Source organism: Tachyglossus aculeatus, chromosome 12 (assembly GCF_015852505.1).
Source record: "Tachyglossus aculeatus isolate mTacAcu1 chromosome 12, mTacAcu1.pri, whole genome shotgun sequence".
Lineage (NCBI taxonomy): Eukaryota > Metazoa > Chordata > Mammalia > Monotremata > Tachyglossidae > Tachyglossus > Tachyglossus aculeatus.
The window spans coordinates 6,340,966-6,358,434 of NC_052077.1; positions in this window are offsets into that span (position 1 = coordinate 6,340,966).

Consider the following 17,469-nt stretch of genomic DNA (forward strand, 5'->3'; position numbering starts at 1 on the left):
CCAGAATGACCATGAGGTACTCTCCCAAGCGCTTAGAACAGTGCTCTGAACATAGTAAGCACTCAGTGGATATAATTGATGATTACATATCTTTAAATTCTGTTTTATGAATTACTTATTCATTAGTGTCTGTCTCCCCCTCTAGACTGCAAACTCAGTATGGGCAGGGGATGTGTCTGCTAATTCTGTTGTAATCTCCCAAGTGCTTAGTATAGTGCCCTGCACATAGTAAGCACTCAGTAAATGTTATTGATTGAATGACTGTTGAAGCTGAGTATGTGAGATGTCATGGATTGGGGCTGAGCCTGGGCCTCTCTTCCCCCACCCCCCCACCTCCTGTTGTTTGCCTTTCAATCAGGGAACTGTTCCTCCAGAAATCTCCTTCATTGTCCTAGACAGGACTTTCTTGTGATACATTAACCCTCGCTTTGTGAATCAGTGTTTCTTTTTCACCTTGCAAGTCCCCACTTCAACCCTCAATCAGCATGCCCTTGCCTTGGGGTTGTGAGCTTTGGTGGACTATAATTCCATGCTTACCATGCCTTCCCCTTTCATGATTTTACATACTTCAATTATGTCCCCCTCTCATCCTTTGTCTTTCCGGGTGGAAGAGGCCCAGTCTTTTCCAACTATCCTCATTTGGAACCTTCTCCATCTAGCTGACATCTAATGCCAACCCACTAACTGTACCTCCATCTCCTCTATCTCACTGTGGATCTCTCGCCCACATCCTGCCTATTACCTGGAACGCTCTCCCTCTTCATATTTGATAGACAAATACTCTCCCCAACCTTCAAAGCCTTATTGAAGGCACAAATCCTCCAAGTGGCTTTCCCTGACTAAGCCCTAATTTCCTATTTTCCCACTTCTGCGTCACCCTGATGTGCTCTCTTTACTTACCCCTCCCAGCCCCGCTGCATTTAAGTACATATCCATAATTTATTTATTTATATAAACGTCTGTCTCTCCCTCTAGACTGTGAGCTCATTGTGGCAGCGAGTGTGTCTAGCCACTTTGTTTTGTTGACCAGTGTTTTACACACAGTAAGCATCTGATTAAAAATCTAATTAATTGCCCTTCCCTTTACCTTCTCCAGAGTCAGAAATAAAGGAAAAAACATCATACCCTTTTATACTGTGGCTGGGCGATATGGGAAGGGAGAGGGAGGTATCATCTTCTAAATCTTTATTATAAAAAGATTTTGCTGTGGCTTATTCATTCATTCATTCAATCACATTTATTGAGTGCTAACTGTGTGCAGAGCACTGTACTAAGTGCTTGGGAAGTATAAGTTGGCAACATATAGAGACGGTCCCTACCCAACAGTGGGCTTAGTGGAAAGAGCATAGAAATGAGAGTCCAGCAATTAGGATTCCAAGCCCAGCTCTAACGCTTGTCTTCTGTGGGCTCCATTCATTTGTTCATTCAATTTTATTTATTGAGTACTTTTTGTGCACAGAGCACTGTACTAAGCACTTGAGAGAGTACACTACAACAATAAGCAGACACATTCCCTGCACACAATAAGCTTACAGTCTAGAGTCATCCTGCGCACATCACTTAACTTAGTTCTGCCTCAGTTTCTCCGTCTCTAAGATGAGGATAGAATATTTGGTTTCCCTTCCTCTTAGACTGAGACCCTTTGTGGGACAGATCTATTGTCTTGGAATTATCCCAGTGACTTAACACAGGCACATAATAGGCAGTTAATATAAGCTATCATTATTATCTCATGTTGATCTTAGAAAGAAGCAACACTCTAGATTTTTATTGACTGGCTATCATCATGGACTCTCTAAGTGGACACGACATAGGTATGCTTTATAAGTGATTTATAAGTTAAAATGCTTATAAGAAATAGATTCATGATCATTCTTTGTTGAGAGCTGCAAAATGTTTCCCTTCCCATTCTCACATTAATTGGTAATGTTTCATCTGCTAGCTGTGCAGAGCCAGGGGAAGAAGCATTCAACATGGCTGTGGCGAAAATATTCAATGTTGATCAGAATTTTCTTTGGAATTCTTTTAGAATTTCCCTTGGCCCTTGGGTCCCCTTAACCCAAATGGACGGGATCGCATATTTGGTGAGATACTTCAACATTTGGAACTGCGCAAAGCTTCTGGGAAGAAGGTGAGCATATATGCAGTATGATCCTTCTACGAGAGAGAGGGAGAGGGGAAGAGAAAAAGCCAAGGTAAGCCAAGGGAGAGTACAATTTAACAATGAACAGACACATTCCCTGCCCTCAGTAAGATTCCAGTTCTGTCTGCCTTTAACTCCGCAGGGGATAGTGTTTTTATATCCATTTTATTTGCAGCACAGGCACATGATTTCAGAATTTAAAATATCTAATAATACAGAAAACTTTGGAATAATTCAACTTCATACATTGGATTAGATTCCTGTTTGTGCATATTCTTTAGATTGTCATCAGCGTCCAGAAATCCTTATTAAGGTAACAGGGGTTCCAGGTCTGGAACCAGGGGAATGAGCAGTGTTTAATTTACTTTGAAAAATGGCTTGAAGCTCTGGTTATTACATAATTTCACATTTTAGTATGCAGTAACTTTCAAGGTGTCATTATGAGCAATAACAAAGAGACTACATATGCAATCACAAATGTATTTGAAAGTGCATCCTATTTTTACCAAATAAAACTGCTTAAGTTTTAGATGCTAGAAACCTGAAATATATATTTTATTTCTATTTTGACAACCGCCAGGCCTGCAAACTGTCAAGTGGAGAGGTGCTTATGCTATGAATGGTCAAGTCTCAAATTGAATCCTGGACCAAATTAAGCAGTGGGAACAAGAATTTACCCAACTCTTCTTGGGCTGGGGCTGTTTCTTTTTATTACATACCACATTTTGACTGGCCTTTAAAGACTGAAATCCCCATGGGATTTTCCCTTTTTTCACATTGCTCTTGGAAAGCAACTCTGGAGTCCTGATTGGAGTTAGCACCTTGTCCCGTGTCCTATTGCCATCTTAACCTCAGTATTTCCAAAACTGAACTCCTCGTCTTCCCTCTCAAATCCAGCCTCCCACCTAATGTTACCATCACAGTTTACTACATCAGTATCCTTCTTGTGTTCAAGACCAGTGGCTTTAGGATTAGGTTTGTCTCCTAGCAATCTTCCTTCTGAAAATTCAATCGATTTAATCCATCAGTTGTATTTATTGAGTGCTTACAGTGTGCAGAGTACTGTACTAAGCACTTCGGAGAGTGCAATCCAACATAATTGGTAGAGACATTCACTGCCCAAAACGAGCTGACAGTCTAGAGATGAGCTTGTGTACTTTTGGTTTTTCCACCACAATATTTCCCAAAGTTGACCCTTTCTCTACATCCCTTGTTCCGAAGACTTGTCACATCTTGTTTAGACTATTCACATTCTTATTGTACCCATTGCCTCCAATCTGTACCCTTCTCCAATCTGTACTTTACTAGGCTACCTGGATAATTTTTCTAAAACATCATTCTACACACATTTCTCCATTCCTCAGTAATTTTCATTGGCTTATCATTCTTCTCCACATCAAGCAGAAATTGTTGACCATTGGCACTGTCACCTCAACACCTCCCTTTCTTTTCCGCTCTCTCGATTTCTCTCTCCTACCCCCGATATCTTCCTCCCCCAGTCTACTCTTCCCTCCCACTACACCTCAGCTCACACTCTTGGTTTCTCTCAAGCTAAACTATTCATTATGCCTTATTCTCATCTCTTCTTCAATCCATTTTTCACAACCTTCTTCCTTCCTGGAAATCCCTCCCCAATTCAAATGTGGAGACAACTGTTCCCTCCATTTTCAAAGCCCTCTAGAAAACCCTCCAGAAAACCCACCTCCTCTAGAGGGCTTTCTCAGATTAATTTTTATTTTTCCCTAGTCAATCACCAACTACCCTGGTGTAGTGAGTAGAGTCCGGGCCTGAGAGTCAGTAGGTCATGGTTTCTAATCCTGGCTCTGCCACTTATCTGCTGTGTGACCTTGGACAAGTCATTTTATTTCCATGGGCCTCAGTTACCTCATCTGTAAAATGGGGATTGAGAGTGTCAGCCCTAGGTAGGACAGGGACTATAGCCAACCGGATTTGCTCGCATCCACTCCGGCGCTTAGTACAGTGCCTGGTACATAGTAAGTATTTAACAAATTATTACCTCAGCACTTATACATTCCCAGATACTCATAATATTTCAGTGCTTATCAATTTGTTGTCTCCTACTATTTAAGCATTTATTTATTTACTTATACATCTTCCTATTCTCTTCTTCATATCTGAAAATGTTTCTGTTTCTTGCTCTTGGTTAGACTGTCAACTCCTGGAGGACAGAAACCATGTTTTTTTTTAAAACTTCTATGGTAAATTCCAAGCACTTAATATAGTTGCTCTGCCCAAAGAAAGTGCTCCTTGATAGATTGACTGATGGAAAGATATTAGCTATTAACACATTGTCAAAAGCAAAGGAATTGCATGCCAATTGAAAAATAGCTAGATTATCATCTTTATGAACAGGTTCACTGGTGTTTGATAGGGTGCACAGCTCATCATCAAAGAAGCTTAGGGTGTTAATTAAATTCCTGTGAGGGAGCTAGAAAGGAAGGCTTACCTCATGTTTTCATAATGTGATTGGGTAGAGCACCAGAAGCAGCGTGACTGAGTGGAAGGAGCATGGGCTTGGGAGTCAGCGGTCATGGGTTCTAATCCCTGCTCTGTCACTTGTCTGTTGTGTGACCTTGGGCAAGTCACTTGAGTTCTCTGTGCCTCTGTTCCCTCATCTTTAAAATGGGGATTAAGACTGTGAGCCTCACCTGGGACAACCAGATTACCTTACATCTAGCCCAGCGCTTAGAACAATGCTTGGCACATACTAAGCGCTTAACAAATATCATTATTATTATTAGTAGTAGTATGATGACCCAATTAGGGGGAACTTTACTTTATGCCAAGCACGGTACTAAGTGCTGGGGTAGGGTACAAAATAATCAGATTGGTTACAGTACATTTTCCACATGGGACTCACAGTCTCTTGAAAGTTCTCACTGTGGTTTACTAATACGATTTGAAGAGATTTGCTTTCAGTGATGGTCACTTCAGGAGACATATCTTCATTCAGTCAAAATATGTTTCACCTTATTCATCTTTCAGTTAAAAGTCAGGGGCATGTCGCTATCACACAGTGTATATTCACAATGCACACAGGAGAAAAGGAAGTGTAGATACTCTTCTTGCAAAGCTTTATTGGGCCAAACAGAGTCTCACATGGGACCACTTTGCAGATCAAAGTCTCAAAGCCATGAAAAATAAATGGAAATGTATTTGTGTGACTTGGTTAACATTTGTACCATTACATTATGCATGGTACTTGTTTGTGGTGTGAATACCTCGTCCAGGGTTCCAATAAGTGTTTTCCATTTATGATTAAGCATCAGCTTTGGGAAAGCTGCGATACTAGTTCTAGAGCAAGAGGCTGTCTCATGCCTTCTAATAACAATAATAATTGTGGCATTTGTTAAGCGCTTACTATGTGCCAAGCACTGTACTAAATGCTGGGGTGGATACAATCAAATCGAGTTGGACACAGTCCCTGTCCCATGTGGGACTCACAGTTTCAATGCCCATTTTACAGATGAGGTAACTGAAGCACAGAGAAGTTAAGTGACTTACCCAAGATCACCTAGCAGACGTGGTGGAGCCAGGATTAGAACAAATGACCTTCTGACTCCTGGGCTTCTGCTCTGACCTGGTCCATTTAATGAACCTAATTAATGATCAATTTGATGGTGATGTGCTGGTTCATGGATGTGAGTTTCACAGACTTATCGATTGCACTTTGTCAAAATCCACCCCCCACAGACACAACTTTTTTTTTTATTAAGCTATTGAGTTCCAACAGTATTTGAGTTCCTGCATCCGCAGGGGAATTAGATTCTTTTCCTGCCTTGAGAGGGTCAGTTGCACAACTCCCTCAGTGTTTTCATTCTTCAAATCTTTTAGGAAAGTTTGCCCTTCAGTCTCCTCCACCTCTTCATTGATTGTCATTAGAGAAGCAGCAAGGCCTAGTGGCTAGAGCACGGGCCTAGGAGTCAGAAGGTCGTGGGTTCGAATCCCGGCTCCTCCATTTGTCTGCTGTGTGACCTTGGACAAGTCACTTTACTTCTCTGGGCCTCAGTTATGTCATCTGTAAAATGGGGATTGAGACTGTGAGCCCCAAATGGGATAGGGCCTGTGTCCAACCTGATTTGCTTGTATTGAGAAATAGCTTGGCTTAGTGGAAAGAGCCCGGGCTTGGGAGTCAGAGGTCGTGGGTTCTAATTCTGGCTCCACCACTTGTCAGCTGCGTGACTTTTGGGGAAGTCTCTTCACTTCTCTGTGCTTCACTTACCTCATCTGTAAAATGGGAATTAAGATTGTGAGCCCCACGTGGGACAACCTGATTACCAAGTGCTTAGTACAGTGTGTTCTGCACACAGTAAACACTCAATAAATACGATTGAATGAATCAGCACTTTGAACTGTGCTTGGCATATAATAAACGCTTAAAAAAATACCATCATCATTATCATTGATCAATCAATTGTATTTATTAAGCACTTACTATGTGCAGAGTGCTGTATTAAGCTCTTGGGAGAGTACAGTACAACAGAAGTAGCAGAGATTTTCCTTGCTCATAATGATTTTATTTCCAGTGTTCATTGAATCTGGAATGAAAAAGCACATCTCTAGGCCTGTCCATGAGGACAACAAGAGCAGTTGCCACCTTTGCCTTTTCTGAGATGATTTCTGGGCTGACACAGCTCTGATATTTCTGGCTAGCCCATTAATAGACAATTCCCATCATATTTCTTCTCCATCAATCAGTCAATCATATTTATTGAGAGCTTACTATGTGTGTAGAGCACTGTGCTAAGCGTTTGGGAGAGTACAGTTTAGCAGAGTTGGTAAAATCACGTTCCCTGCCCACAAGCTGAATCACTCTTTCTGCTATTATCTAAATTTACTGCTTCTACCTTGAAGATTATTTTCTTTCCTGATGGGAGGCAGCATGGTTTAGTCAAAGGGTCTGGAGTCAGAAGACCTGGGTTCTAATCTTGCCTCTGCCCCTAGACTGCTGTTAACCTCAAGAAAGTCACTTAATCTCCCCATGCCTCAGTTTCTTCTTCTATAAAATGGGGCTAATACTATACATACTCCTCCTTTCCTTACAGTGATGCTATGAGGAGAAAATGAGACAACTGCTGTGAATGTGCTTTGGAAAAACAAAAGAAGAATACAAATTCATGGTATTATTTAAGAGGAGCAGCATGGCCTAGTGGATAGAGCACGGGCTCGGGAGTCAGAAGGTCATGGGTTCTAATCCTGGTTCAGTCACTTGTCTGCTGTGTGACCTCGGGTAAGTTACTTCACTTCTCAGGGCCTCAGTTACCTTACCTGTTAAATGGGGTTTGAGACTGTGAGCCCTATGTGGGACAGGGACTGTGTCCAACCCGATTTGCTTGTTTCCACCCCAGTGTTTCATACAGTGTCTGGCAAATATTGAGCACTTAGCAAATACCATAATTATTATTATTATTTTGCAGTATATATTCATTGTTAGTCTATTTCTTATTTTCCTCCTTCCTGCTTATATTCCAAGTCTTCTCCAGTAATTTATTTTATGCAGTTCATCTGCTGTTTATGCTAAACTGTATCTGATATGGAATCATTGTCTATATACTTCTTATATGAGATAATTTAATTAATTAATTAATTCATTCATTCATTCAATCATATTTATTGAGTGCTTACTGTGTGCAGAGCACTGTACTAAGTGCTTGGGAAGTACAAGTTGTCAACATATAGAGATGGTCCCTACCCAACAGCGGGCTTACAGTCTAAAAGGGGGAGAGAGACAACAAAACAAAACAAAACATATTAACAAAGTAAAATAAATAGAATAAATATGTACAAGTAAAATAAATGAATAAATAGAGTAATAAATATGTACAAACATATATACATATATACAGGTGCTGTGGGCAGGGGAAGGAGGTAAGGCGGGGGGATGGGGAGGGGGAGGAGGTGGAGAGGAAGGAGGGGGCTCAGTCTGGGAAGGCCTCCTGGAGGAGGTGAACTCTCAGTAGGGCTTTAAAGGGAGGAAGCGAGCTAGCTTGGCGGATGTGTGGAGGGAAGGCATTCCAGGCCAGGGGGAGGACGTGGGCCAGGGGTTGATGGCGGGACAGGTGAGAACGAGGCACAGTGAGGATGTTAGTGGCTGAGGAGTGGAGGGTGCAGGCTGGGCTGGAGAAGGAAAGAAGGGAGGTGAGGTAGGAGGGAGCGAGGTGATGGAGAGCCTTGAAGCCGAGAGTGAGGAGTTTTTGCCTGATGCGTAGGTTGATTGGTAGCCACTGGAGATTTTTGAGGAGGGGAGTAACATGCCCAGAGCATTTCTGCACAAAGATGATCTGGGCAGCAGCGTGAAGTATAGATTGAAGTGGGGAGAGACAGGAGGGTGTGAGATCGGAGAGGAGGCTGATGCAGTAATCCAGTCGGGATAGGATGAGAGAGACAGCAGGGTAGCAGTTTGGATGGAGAGGAAAGGATGGATCTTGGCGATGTTGCAGAGGTGAGACTGGCAGGTTTTGGTGATAGATTGGATGTGAGGGGTGAACGAGAGAGCAGAGTCGAGGATGACACCAAGGTTGAGGGCTTGTGAGATGGGAAGGATGGTAGTGCCATCAACAGTGATGGGAAAGTCAGGGAGAGGGCAGGGTTTGGGAGGGAAGATAAGAAGTTCAGTCTTGGACATATTGAGTTTTAGATGGTGGGCAGACATCCAAATAGAGATGTCTTGAAGGCAGGAGGAGACACGAGCCTGAAGGGAGGGAGAGAGACCAGGGGCAGAGATGTAGATTTGGGTGTCATCAGTGTAGAGATGATAGTTGAAGCTGTGGGAGCGAATGAGTTCACCAAGGAAGTGAGTGTAGATAGAGAACAAAAGGGGACCAAGAACTGTCCCTTGAGGAACCCCTACAGCCTAATTACTTGGCTATCATTCACATTCTCTTTTCTGTATTAGTATGCCCACCAGCAGTACTTTTACAGCTCTATCACTTGTTTTCTTCTGGTTTTAAATATTATAAATTTACAAAAACACAAGTAAGCACCAGGTATTGCAAGCTGCAAGCTGCTTATGGGCAGGGAACCTGTCTACCAACTCTGATGAATTGTACTCAAGGGCTTATAGGGAGTTCCACACAAAGTAAGTGCTCAATAAGTAGTATTGATTGATTGTATAGTTGAATACAAATAAATGATTCAACCATTAACTGTACTCTTTCTTTAGAATTCCCATTATACCATCATCTGTTCCTCTACTTGTCTGTGGTTGTCTTCTTAATAAACCCTCAAATGATCCCCCTTCTACTTTGGGTATTAGAGACAGGTGATACTTATGGAGAGTAGGTGAGCACCAGGAGTCAAATTCCTCTCTTTTTCTGGACTTTTGGGATTACCTTTGCAGAGGGGGAAAAAAAGCAACCTCTTTCTCAAATCTGAGACAAATGTTTCTTTTGTTTAGAATTGAGTCAAATGGAAGAAATGTGTCATTTTCATTTGAAAGAGCGATTGGTAAAATATTCCTTTTAGATGCATGGGATTAGGTGGAGCCGTTCCATAAAGACATTTTCCCTAAGAAACCTTTATCCTTTTAAGCAATCTTCCATCATCTCTATTTCCAGGTGAGGACGAGGTGCTTCTTATTAAACACATCCACACAATCCAGTTAGAAGGGGAAACTAAGCACTTAATGTGTGAGGAAATTTTTGAAGGAGAATGCAGGCTTTAAACTATGTAAACCCTGGATAAATGTCCCATTGAAAGACCAGGAAAATGCATGATTCCTAAGGAAAGTTCCTTTGAGAGCAGAAAAGGCTGAAGAGGATTTGCGAGAAGAGCTTTTCCTGTCATTTGGTTGAAGACTCATGGAGCTGAATATCAGTTAATAAAGGCTTCCCATTTTATGAATGCCTGATTAGAGTATTGCTTCATGTCTTCAGCCATAAGAATCAATCACTGCATGACTACAGTGTGGCCTAGGGGTAAGAGGAGAGGACTGAGAGTCAGAGGACCTGGGTTCTAATCTTAGATTAGATTAGAACTCTAGATCTGCCACTTGCCTGCTGTATGGCCTTGGGAAAATTCCTTTGTTTAATTTATTTTTTTAAATGGTACTTGAAAAAGTGCTTACTATAAGTCGGGTAGGAGAACCTAAATAATCAGGTTGGACACAGTCCCTGTCCCATAGGGGACTCAGAGTCTAAGTAGGAGGGAGGAGGATTTAATTCCCATTTTTCAGATGAGGTAACTGAGGCACAGAGAGGTTAAGTGACTTGCCCAAGGTCACAGAGAGGACAAGTGGTGGAACTGGGGTTAGCAGTCGCATGACATAGTGGATAGAGCACAGACGTGGGAGTCAGAAGGTTATGGGTTCAAATCCCAGCTCTGCCATTTGCCTACTGTGTGGCCTTGGGCAAGTCACTTCACTTCTCAGTTACCTCAACTGTAAAATGGGGATTGAGACTGTGAGCCCCACATGGGACAGGGACTGTGTCCAACCCAGTTTGCTTTTATCCACTCCAGTGCATAGTACAGTGGCTGGCACATAGTAAGCACTTAAACTCCACAATTAATAAACCAGGTCCTCTGAGTCCCAGACCCACACTATTTCCACTAGCCACACTGCTTCACTTACCTATGACTCAATTTCCTTACCCATAAAAAGAAAGGAGACTAAATTCTTGTTCCCTCCTCCCCCTTAAACTGTGAGCTCCACGAGCGACAGAGACCATGTCTGATCTGATTGTATTGTACCTACCTCAGCTTTGGTACTAGTAAACGCTTAACAGATGCCATTATTATTATCGGTTCATCTCTCAGGGCAGGGAGAATAATGCTAGATGGAAGGAATGCGGAAATTCAGAAGATTTTACACATTACTGAAGGATGGATTCAGAACTTGCATTAGGTAAGAGGGAATATTCACCAAATACTGAAATCTTCTACTTAAGCACAAATGACCACCTGGGGAAAAGTGGCATTAGACTTCCTGGTATCTCCATCGTTATTCCTTGTCCCTGACCCCCATGATAAGGTCAAAACTGTCCCAGAGAATTAAGAGGAGCTAATAGCTATTAGCTAAGAGACTTAATAATAATACTTATTAAGCAGTACAAAGTGCTAAACACTGTCATAAGCACTGGCCAAGCTAATCAGATCAGACACACTCCACATGGGGTTCACATTCTTTGTGGGAGGGAGAACAGGTACTTTATCCCCATTTTACAGATGAAGAAACTTAGGCACAGAGAAGTTAAGCTACTTGCCCAAGGTCACACTGCCGGCAAGTGGCAGAGCTGGTTCTCTGACTATCAGACTCACGCTCTTTCCACCAGACCATGCCACTTTTGGTCTTGCAAAAGTATTTTGCAAAGGCTGCTGAATCTTCCGCTGAACAGGTCTGCGAAGACCAGGATTTGTCCGGCTAAACGACACATCCCAGCTTCCAACATCCAATGATAACTTCCAACTTTTCGAGGTATTTCAGGAAGGGGTTTCCTGGAGACTGACAGATGAGACCTATTTTTACCAGAATGCTATGCTGAAAGGACTGATTTGATTAAATCCAGAAAATTGGTCAAGTGTTCTGAGTTTGTTTTAACTATGGTGAATGATTACTATAAGGTTTAGCAGGCTAGAGATTCAGGAGATGAGTTTGCCGAGAATTCTCAGTGGGCAACTGGAAGAGAAATAGAGAAAGTCCTGTCCCTCAAAACTTTCTTAACACTTTACATATGCAATCTCAGGTGCTGGTTTTATTGCAGCTGTGAAGTGGACTGTCCATGAAAGGAAGGTCACTAGGCAACAGTGGTATTTATCAATCACTTCCTTTTTTATGGCATTTGTTAAGCTCTTACTATGTGATAAGCACTGTACTAAGCACTGGGGTAGATACAAATTTTTCAGGTTGGACACAGTTCATGTCCCACATGAGGCTCACAGTATTACAGGTGAGGTAACTGTGGCACAGAGAAGTTGAGTGACTAGCTCAAGATCACACAGCAGACAGGTGGTGGGGCTGGGATTAGAACCCAGGTCCTTCTGCCTCCTGGGCCTGTGCTCTATCATTAGGCCATGCTGCTCCTGTACTTTCTGTGTTAAAGTAAACTGTACTAAGTGCTTGGGAAAATACAACAGGTAGACATGATCATTGTTGGTCTCTGCTAAACGTATTGTCAACTGAAAATTGAAAATGTTCTTTAAATATACACAGTGTGGAAAGGAATTCTGGCTTTCTAATTACAAACAGGAACACATACTTTCATACTTGCCAATATGCCAGAATATAATTTATTTGGGGGTTTTCTTAAAATTCTTAGGTGGTGATAGTCTGGCATTGAGATAATGATTCTTTGATGTGTAGAAGTTTACCTGAAGCATAAATTCTGAGCCTTGTTAATAATAATAATAATAATAATAATAACAACAATAATAATGGCATTTGTTAAGCGCTTACTACATGGAAAGAACTGCTCTAAGCGCTGGGGAGGACACAAGGTGATCAGGTAGTCCGACGTGGGGCTCACAGTCTTAATCCCCATTTTACAGATGAAGTAACTGAAGCACAGAGAAGTTAAGTGAATTGCCCACAGTCATACAGCTGACAAGTGGCGGAGCCAGAACTTGAACCCAGGACCTCTGACTCCCAAGCCCAAGTGGTGAAAAGACATTTATAAATATTTATTTAACTATTTGGAGCAATCGCAATTTATTGTGAAAATTTGGTTAGAGTTTAAAAAAGGCCTGTATAATATTTTTTATTCTTAATTCAGAATGTCGTTTTAGAAGTTACTATTTCTGCTATTGGAAATTTAGGAAACAGCAAAGAAAAGCCGCCAGCCCATCTTGTTAAATGGCTGGCTTGCCAAGCTACATTACTTCTCATAAATAAAAGCTGCCCTTACTCAATGCATCGGGAAATTGTGTTCCCAATTCTAGGCAAATGAAAAATGTTACTACAACATCTGTGTATTTTCAAATTTTTCAAATGACCTAGACTAGCTGAAGGGGAGAAGGTTGTGCTTTTTTATGTCATTTGTTAAGTGCCTACAGTGTGTCAAGCACTGTATTAAACGTTGGGTGAGATATAAGTTAACCAGGTCAGGCACAGTTGTTTTCCCATATGGTGCACCCGGTCTAAGTAAAAGAGAGAATAGGTATGGAATCCCCATTTTAAAAGGGAATGGAGAAATTAAGTGTCTTGCCTAAGGTCACACAGCCAACAAGTGGCAGAGCCAGGATTAGAACCCAGGTCCTCTGACTCCTAGGCCAGTGCTTTTTCCACTAGGCGATTCTTCTTCTCAAAATGATCACAGATTAAGTGTCTGTTTTGATAAAATTTGCTAGGAAAGGAACCCTAGCCCTCCTTCCAAGCCCGTTCCCCCACCATGGCATAGTGGATAGAACCTGGGCCTGAGAATAAGAAGGTCATGGGTTCTAATCCTATCTTCAACACTTGTATGCTATGTGACCTTGGGCAAGTCATTTCACTTCTCTGTGCCTCAGTTACCTCATCTGTAAAATGGGGATTGAGACTGTGAGCCCCATGTGGGACGTGGACTGTGTCCTATCCGATGTGCTTATATCTACCCCAGGGCTTAGAACAGTGCCTGGCACATAGTAAGTGCTTAATAAATACCATAATAATAATTGTTATTATTATTATTCCTGCTGTATTCCTGGTACCCCTCCCCAGGCTCCAAACTCACCCCTTACAATCAATCTATAGTGTTTATTAAGGACTTATTCTGTGCAGAGCACTGTTCTAAGTGCTTGGAGAAGTAATAATAATAATAATAATGGCATTTATTAAGCACTTACTATGTGGAAAGCACTGTTCTAAGCACTGGGAAGGTTACAAAGTGATCAGGTTGTCCCACGGGGGGCTCACAGTCTTAATCACCATTTTCCAGATGAGGTAACTGAGGCCTAGAGAAGTGAAGTGACTTGCCCAGAGTCACACAGCTGACAATTAGCGGAGTTGGGATTTGAACCCATGACCAAGTACAGTATATGTTGGAGGCAATAGGCTCCCCTCTCAGGATCTTATGATTGAATAGCTCTCCTTTTTCTCCCCGGTTCACCCTCTTCTCCCTCTGTTTTATATGTCTATTGTTGTAAAGTTTGTTTCCCTTCAATGAGCCTTCTTTTTCCTCCACCTCCTCTTCCCCTCTCTCCAGCTGCTCACTCTACCTTCTACCCAGATGCAGCCCCAGCCCCTGACTTTGCAGCTCCAGAGGAGGAGCTGCCAGCCACCAAAATGTTGGCAATGACAGCTACAGCCATTTTTTTAAAATGCCATTTGTTAAGCACTTACTATGTGCTTACTATGTGTACTAAGCGCTGGCATATACAAGATAATCAGGTTGGACACATTCCCTTTCCCACATAGGGCTCACAGTTTCAATCCCCGTTTTACAGATGATGTAATTGAGGCACAGGGAAGTGAAGTGACTTGCCCAAAGCCACACAGCAGACAAGTGGCGGAGCCAGGATTAGTATCCAGGTCCTTCTAATAATAATAATAATAATGACATTTATTAAGCGCTTACTATGTGCAAAGCACTGTTCTAAGTGCTGGGGAGTTTACAAGGTGATCAGGTTGTCCCACGTGGGGCTCACAGTCTTAATCCCCATTTTACAGATGAGATAACTGAGGCCCAGAGAAGTTAAGTGACTTGCCCAAAGTCACACAGCCGACAAGTGGCAGAGCCTGGATTTGAACCCATGACCTCTGACTCCAAAACCCGGGCTCTTTCCACTGAGCCACGCTGCTTCCCTTCTGAGTTCCAGGCCTGTGCTCTATCCACTAGGCCATACTGCTTCCATTGGGATGGGACTGAAGGAAAATGAAAGCTATGAGAGGTGGGAATGTGGGGGAGAACAGGGAGATAGGATGGTGAGTTTGACATGTGGAGGGGGGCAATCAGGAAAGTCCAAAAGCTGTGGAATTATGAGAAGAGGAGGACGGAGGCAGGGCTCCATTTAGGTACCTCAGAGGGGATGTGGCTAACTTTTCATAGCTCAACAGGAAAACGGTGAAATATGTAACTTCTCAGGGCCACTTTTTAGGCAGGTAACTTATACTTGGCCCCCTTCTGTGGTAGTTGAGCAGTTTCAAAGCAAGGCAAGATCACACCTCTGAGGACCTGTAACCCAGATCACTAAAACTGGGGCAATTTTTATAATGCTACAGCTTTACTGTGCGGACTGAATAAAGAAAATGGACAGTAGCAGCTTCCTCATACAGTTTCCACTTAATGAACTGAAACAGGCATATACAGTACCCGTTTGTAAGTGTGGAAGACACCACAGATGGTGAAGTTCACCCATGAGAAATAGGGTAAGCCAAGGGGGTAAGCCCATAAGCAATGTGGAACCATTGCCTCAATTCAAATATGCTACATCCTTAGTTTTCAGGAAAAACAAAAAAGAATGCTTCCAAAGAGTAAAGTTTTAAAGGGCTGTTCTGAAGTTTAGATTTTTTTTTCCTATAAAAGTCAAAAGGAATTACAAAACTTTAAAGGGACATTCTGAAGTTTAGATTTTTTTTTTCTCCTATAAAAGTCAAAAGAAATTGCAAAACTTTAAAGGGATATTCTGAAGTTTAGATTTTTTTAATCCTATAAACGTCAAAAGAAATTTCAGTGCACCATCATGTAGAAAAAGAGTGTGGTAATTGATATTTTTACAACTGGAGGGGAAATATTCTTTGACATTTGCTGCTAAATTAAAATCTATATTCTGTGTTATTCCTTGAGTTTCCATCAATAGAGATGGTGTTCAAGCAGTAAAGTGTTCTAGTTGGCGAAGGAAATTAAAGCTGTGTTTATTGAAATGTGCACTTTGCTAAACAAAAAATAGTTTTATTTAATGACTCCCTCCTGCCTCTCAAACCCTGATTCCTGAGGACTGTTCACTGCGGGGTTGCTGTGGAAGGAAACTTTTCTAGTTGTAACCCAGTCTAGATTTTCCACGTCAGTGAATTAAACCACTGTCTCCTTCCTATAGCTGAGAGACATACAGTATCTCATTATATATTAACAAAAATACACAGTCCATTAAGGCTAACTATAGAAAATCCATTTGACCTCAACAACTTCTCCAGAGATCTGAGCAACAACGATTGTTTTTCTAAAAGGTGCAAAAGTTTTCTAAAAGTTTCTAAAAGTAGCATTTGCCTTTAAATGGAAGTTTTTAGGGATTTTCCATGACATAAATATACTTTTCCAACCATCTCCAAGGCACATGCGAAGGAATTTGGGAAAGTTGTACATTGTCTGAGAATCCGTCTCATGTCTTTTCAGCATGATTTGGTTGAGCCCTGTCCTTTCTTATAAAAATATTGAAGGTGTCACAGGGCTCTCAGCAGAAAACCACTCTGTTCATTCATTCAATCATATTTATTGAGCTCTTACTGTGTGCAAAGCACTGTACTAAGTGATTGGGAGAGTTCAGTACAACAACAAACAGACACATTCCCTGCCCACAGTGAGCTCACAGTCTAGAGGGCGAGACCGATATTAATATACATTAATATATTGTGTGACAGAGCAAGTCACTTCATTTCTCTGGGCCTCTGTTCCCTCATTTGTAAAATGGGGGTGAAGACTGTGAGCCCACCGTGGGACAACCTGATCACCTTGTAACCTTCCCAGCGCTTAGGACAGTGCTTTGCACATAGTAAGCACTTAACAAATGCCATTATTATTATTATTATACATAAGTAAATAAATAAATTACAAATATAGACATATTTGCTGTGGGGGTGGGAGGGAGGATAATTGAAGGGAACAAGTTAAGGCAATGCAGAAGGGAGTGGGAGGAGAGGAGAGCTTAGTCAGGGAAGGCTTCTAGGAGGAGATGTGCCTACAATATGGCTTTGAAGTGGGGGAGAGAAATTATCTGTCTGATATTAGGAGGGAGGGGGTTCCAGACCTTCATCAGAAAATTTTTATCTAGAGAATCATAATGACATTTATTGACTTGTATCTACCCCAGCACTTAGAACAATACTTGACACTGTTATTACTATTATTATTGATAATTTATTATTCTTTATTAAGTGCTTACTGTATATTCAGTGCTAATGTACCCACCCCAGATAATTACATATACAAGACATTCAGATCAGACACAGTCTCTTTCCCACATGGAATTTACAACCTATGGAAGAGAGGAGGTGTTTTATTCTCATTTTACCAATGGAAGAACTGAGGCACAGGGAGACTATGTGATTTGCCCAAGAGCACACAGCAGTCTAGTGGTAGAGCTAGGAAAAGAGCCTTGATCTTCTGACTCACAGGCCAAACTCCTTACCATTAGGCCCTGCTGCCTCTCTTTAAGGGACGATTATCTTCTTAAGGTACTTG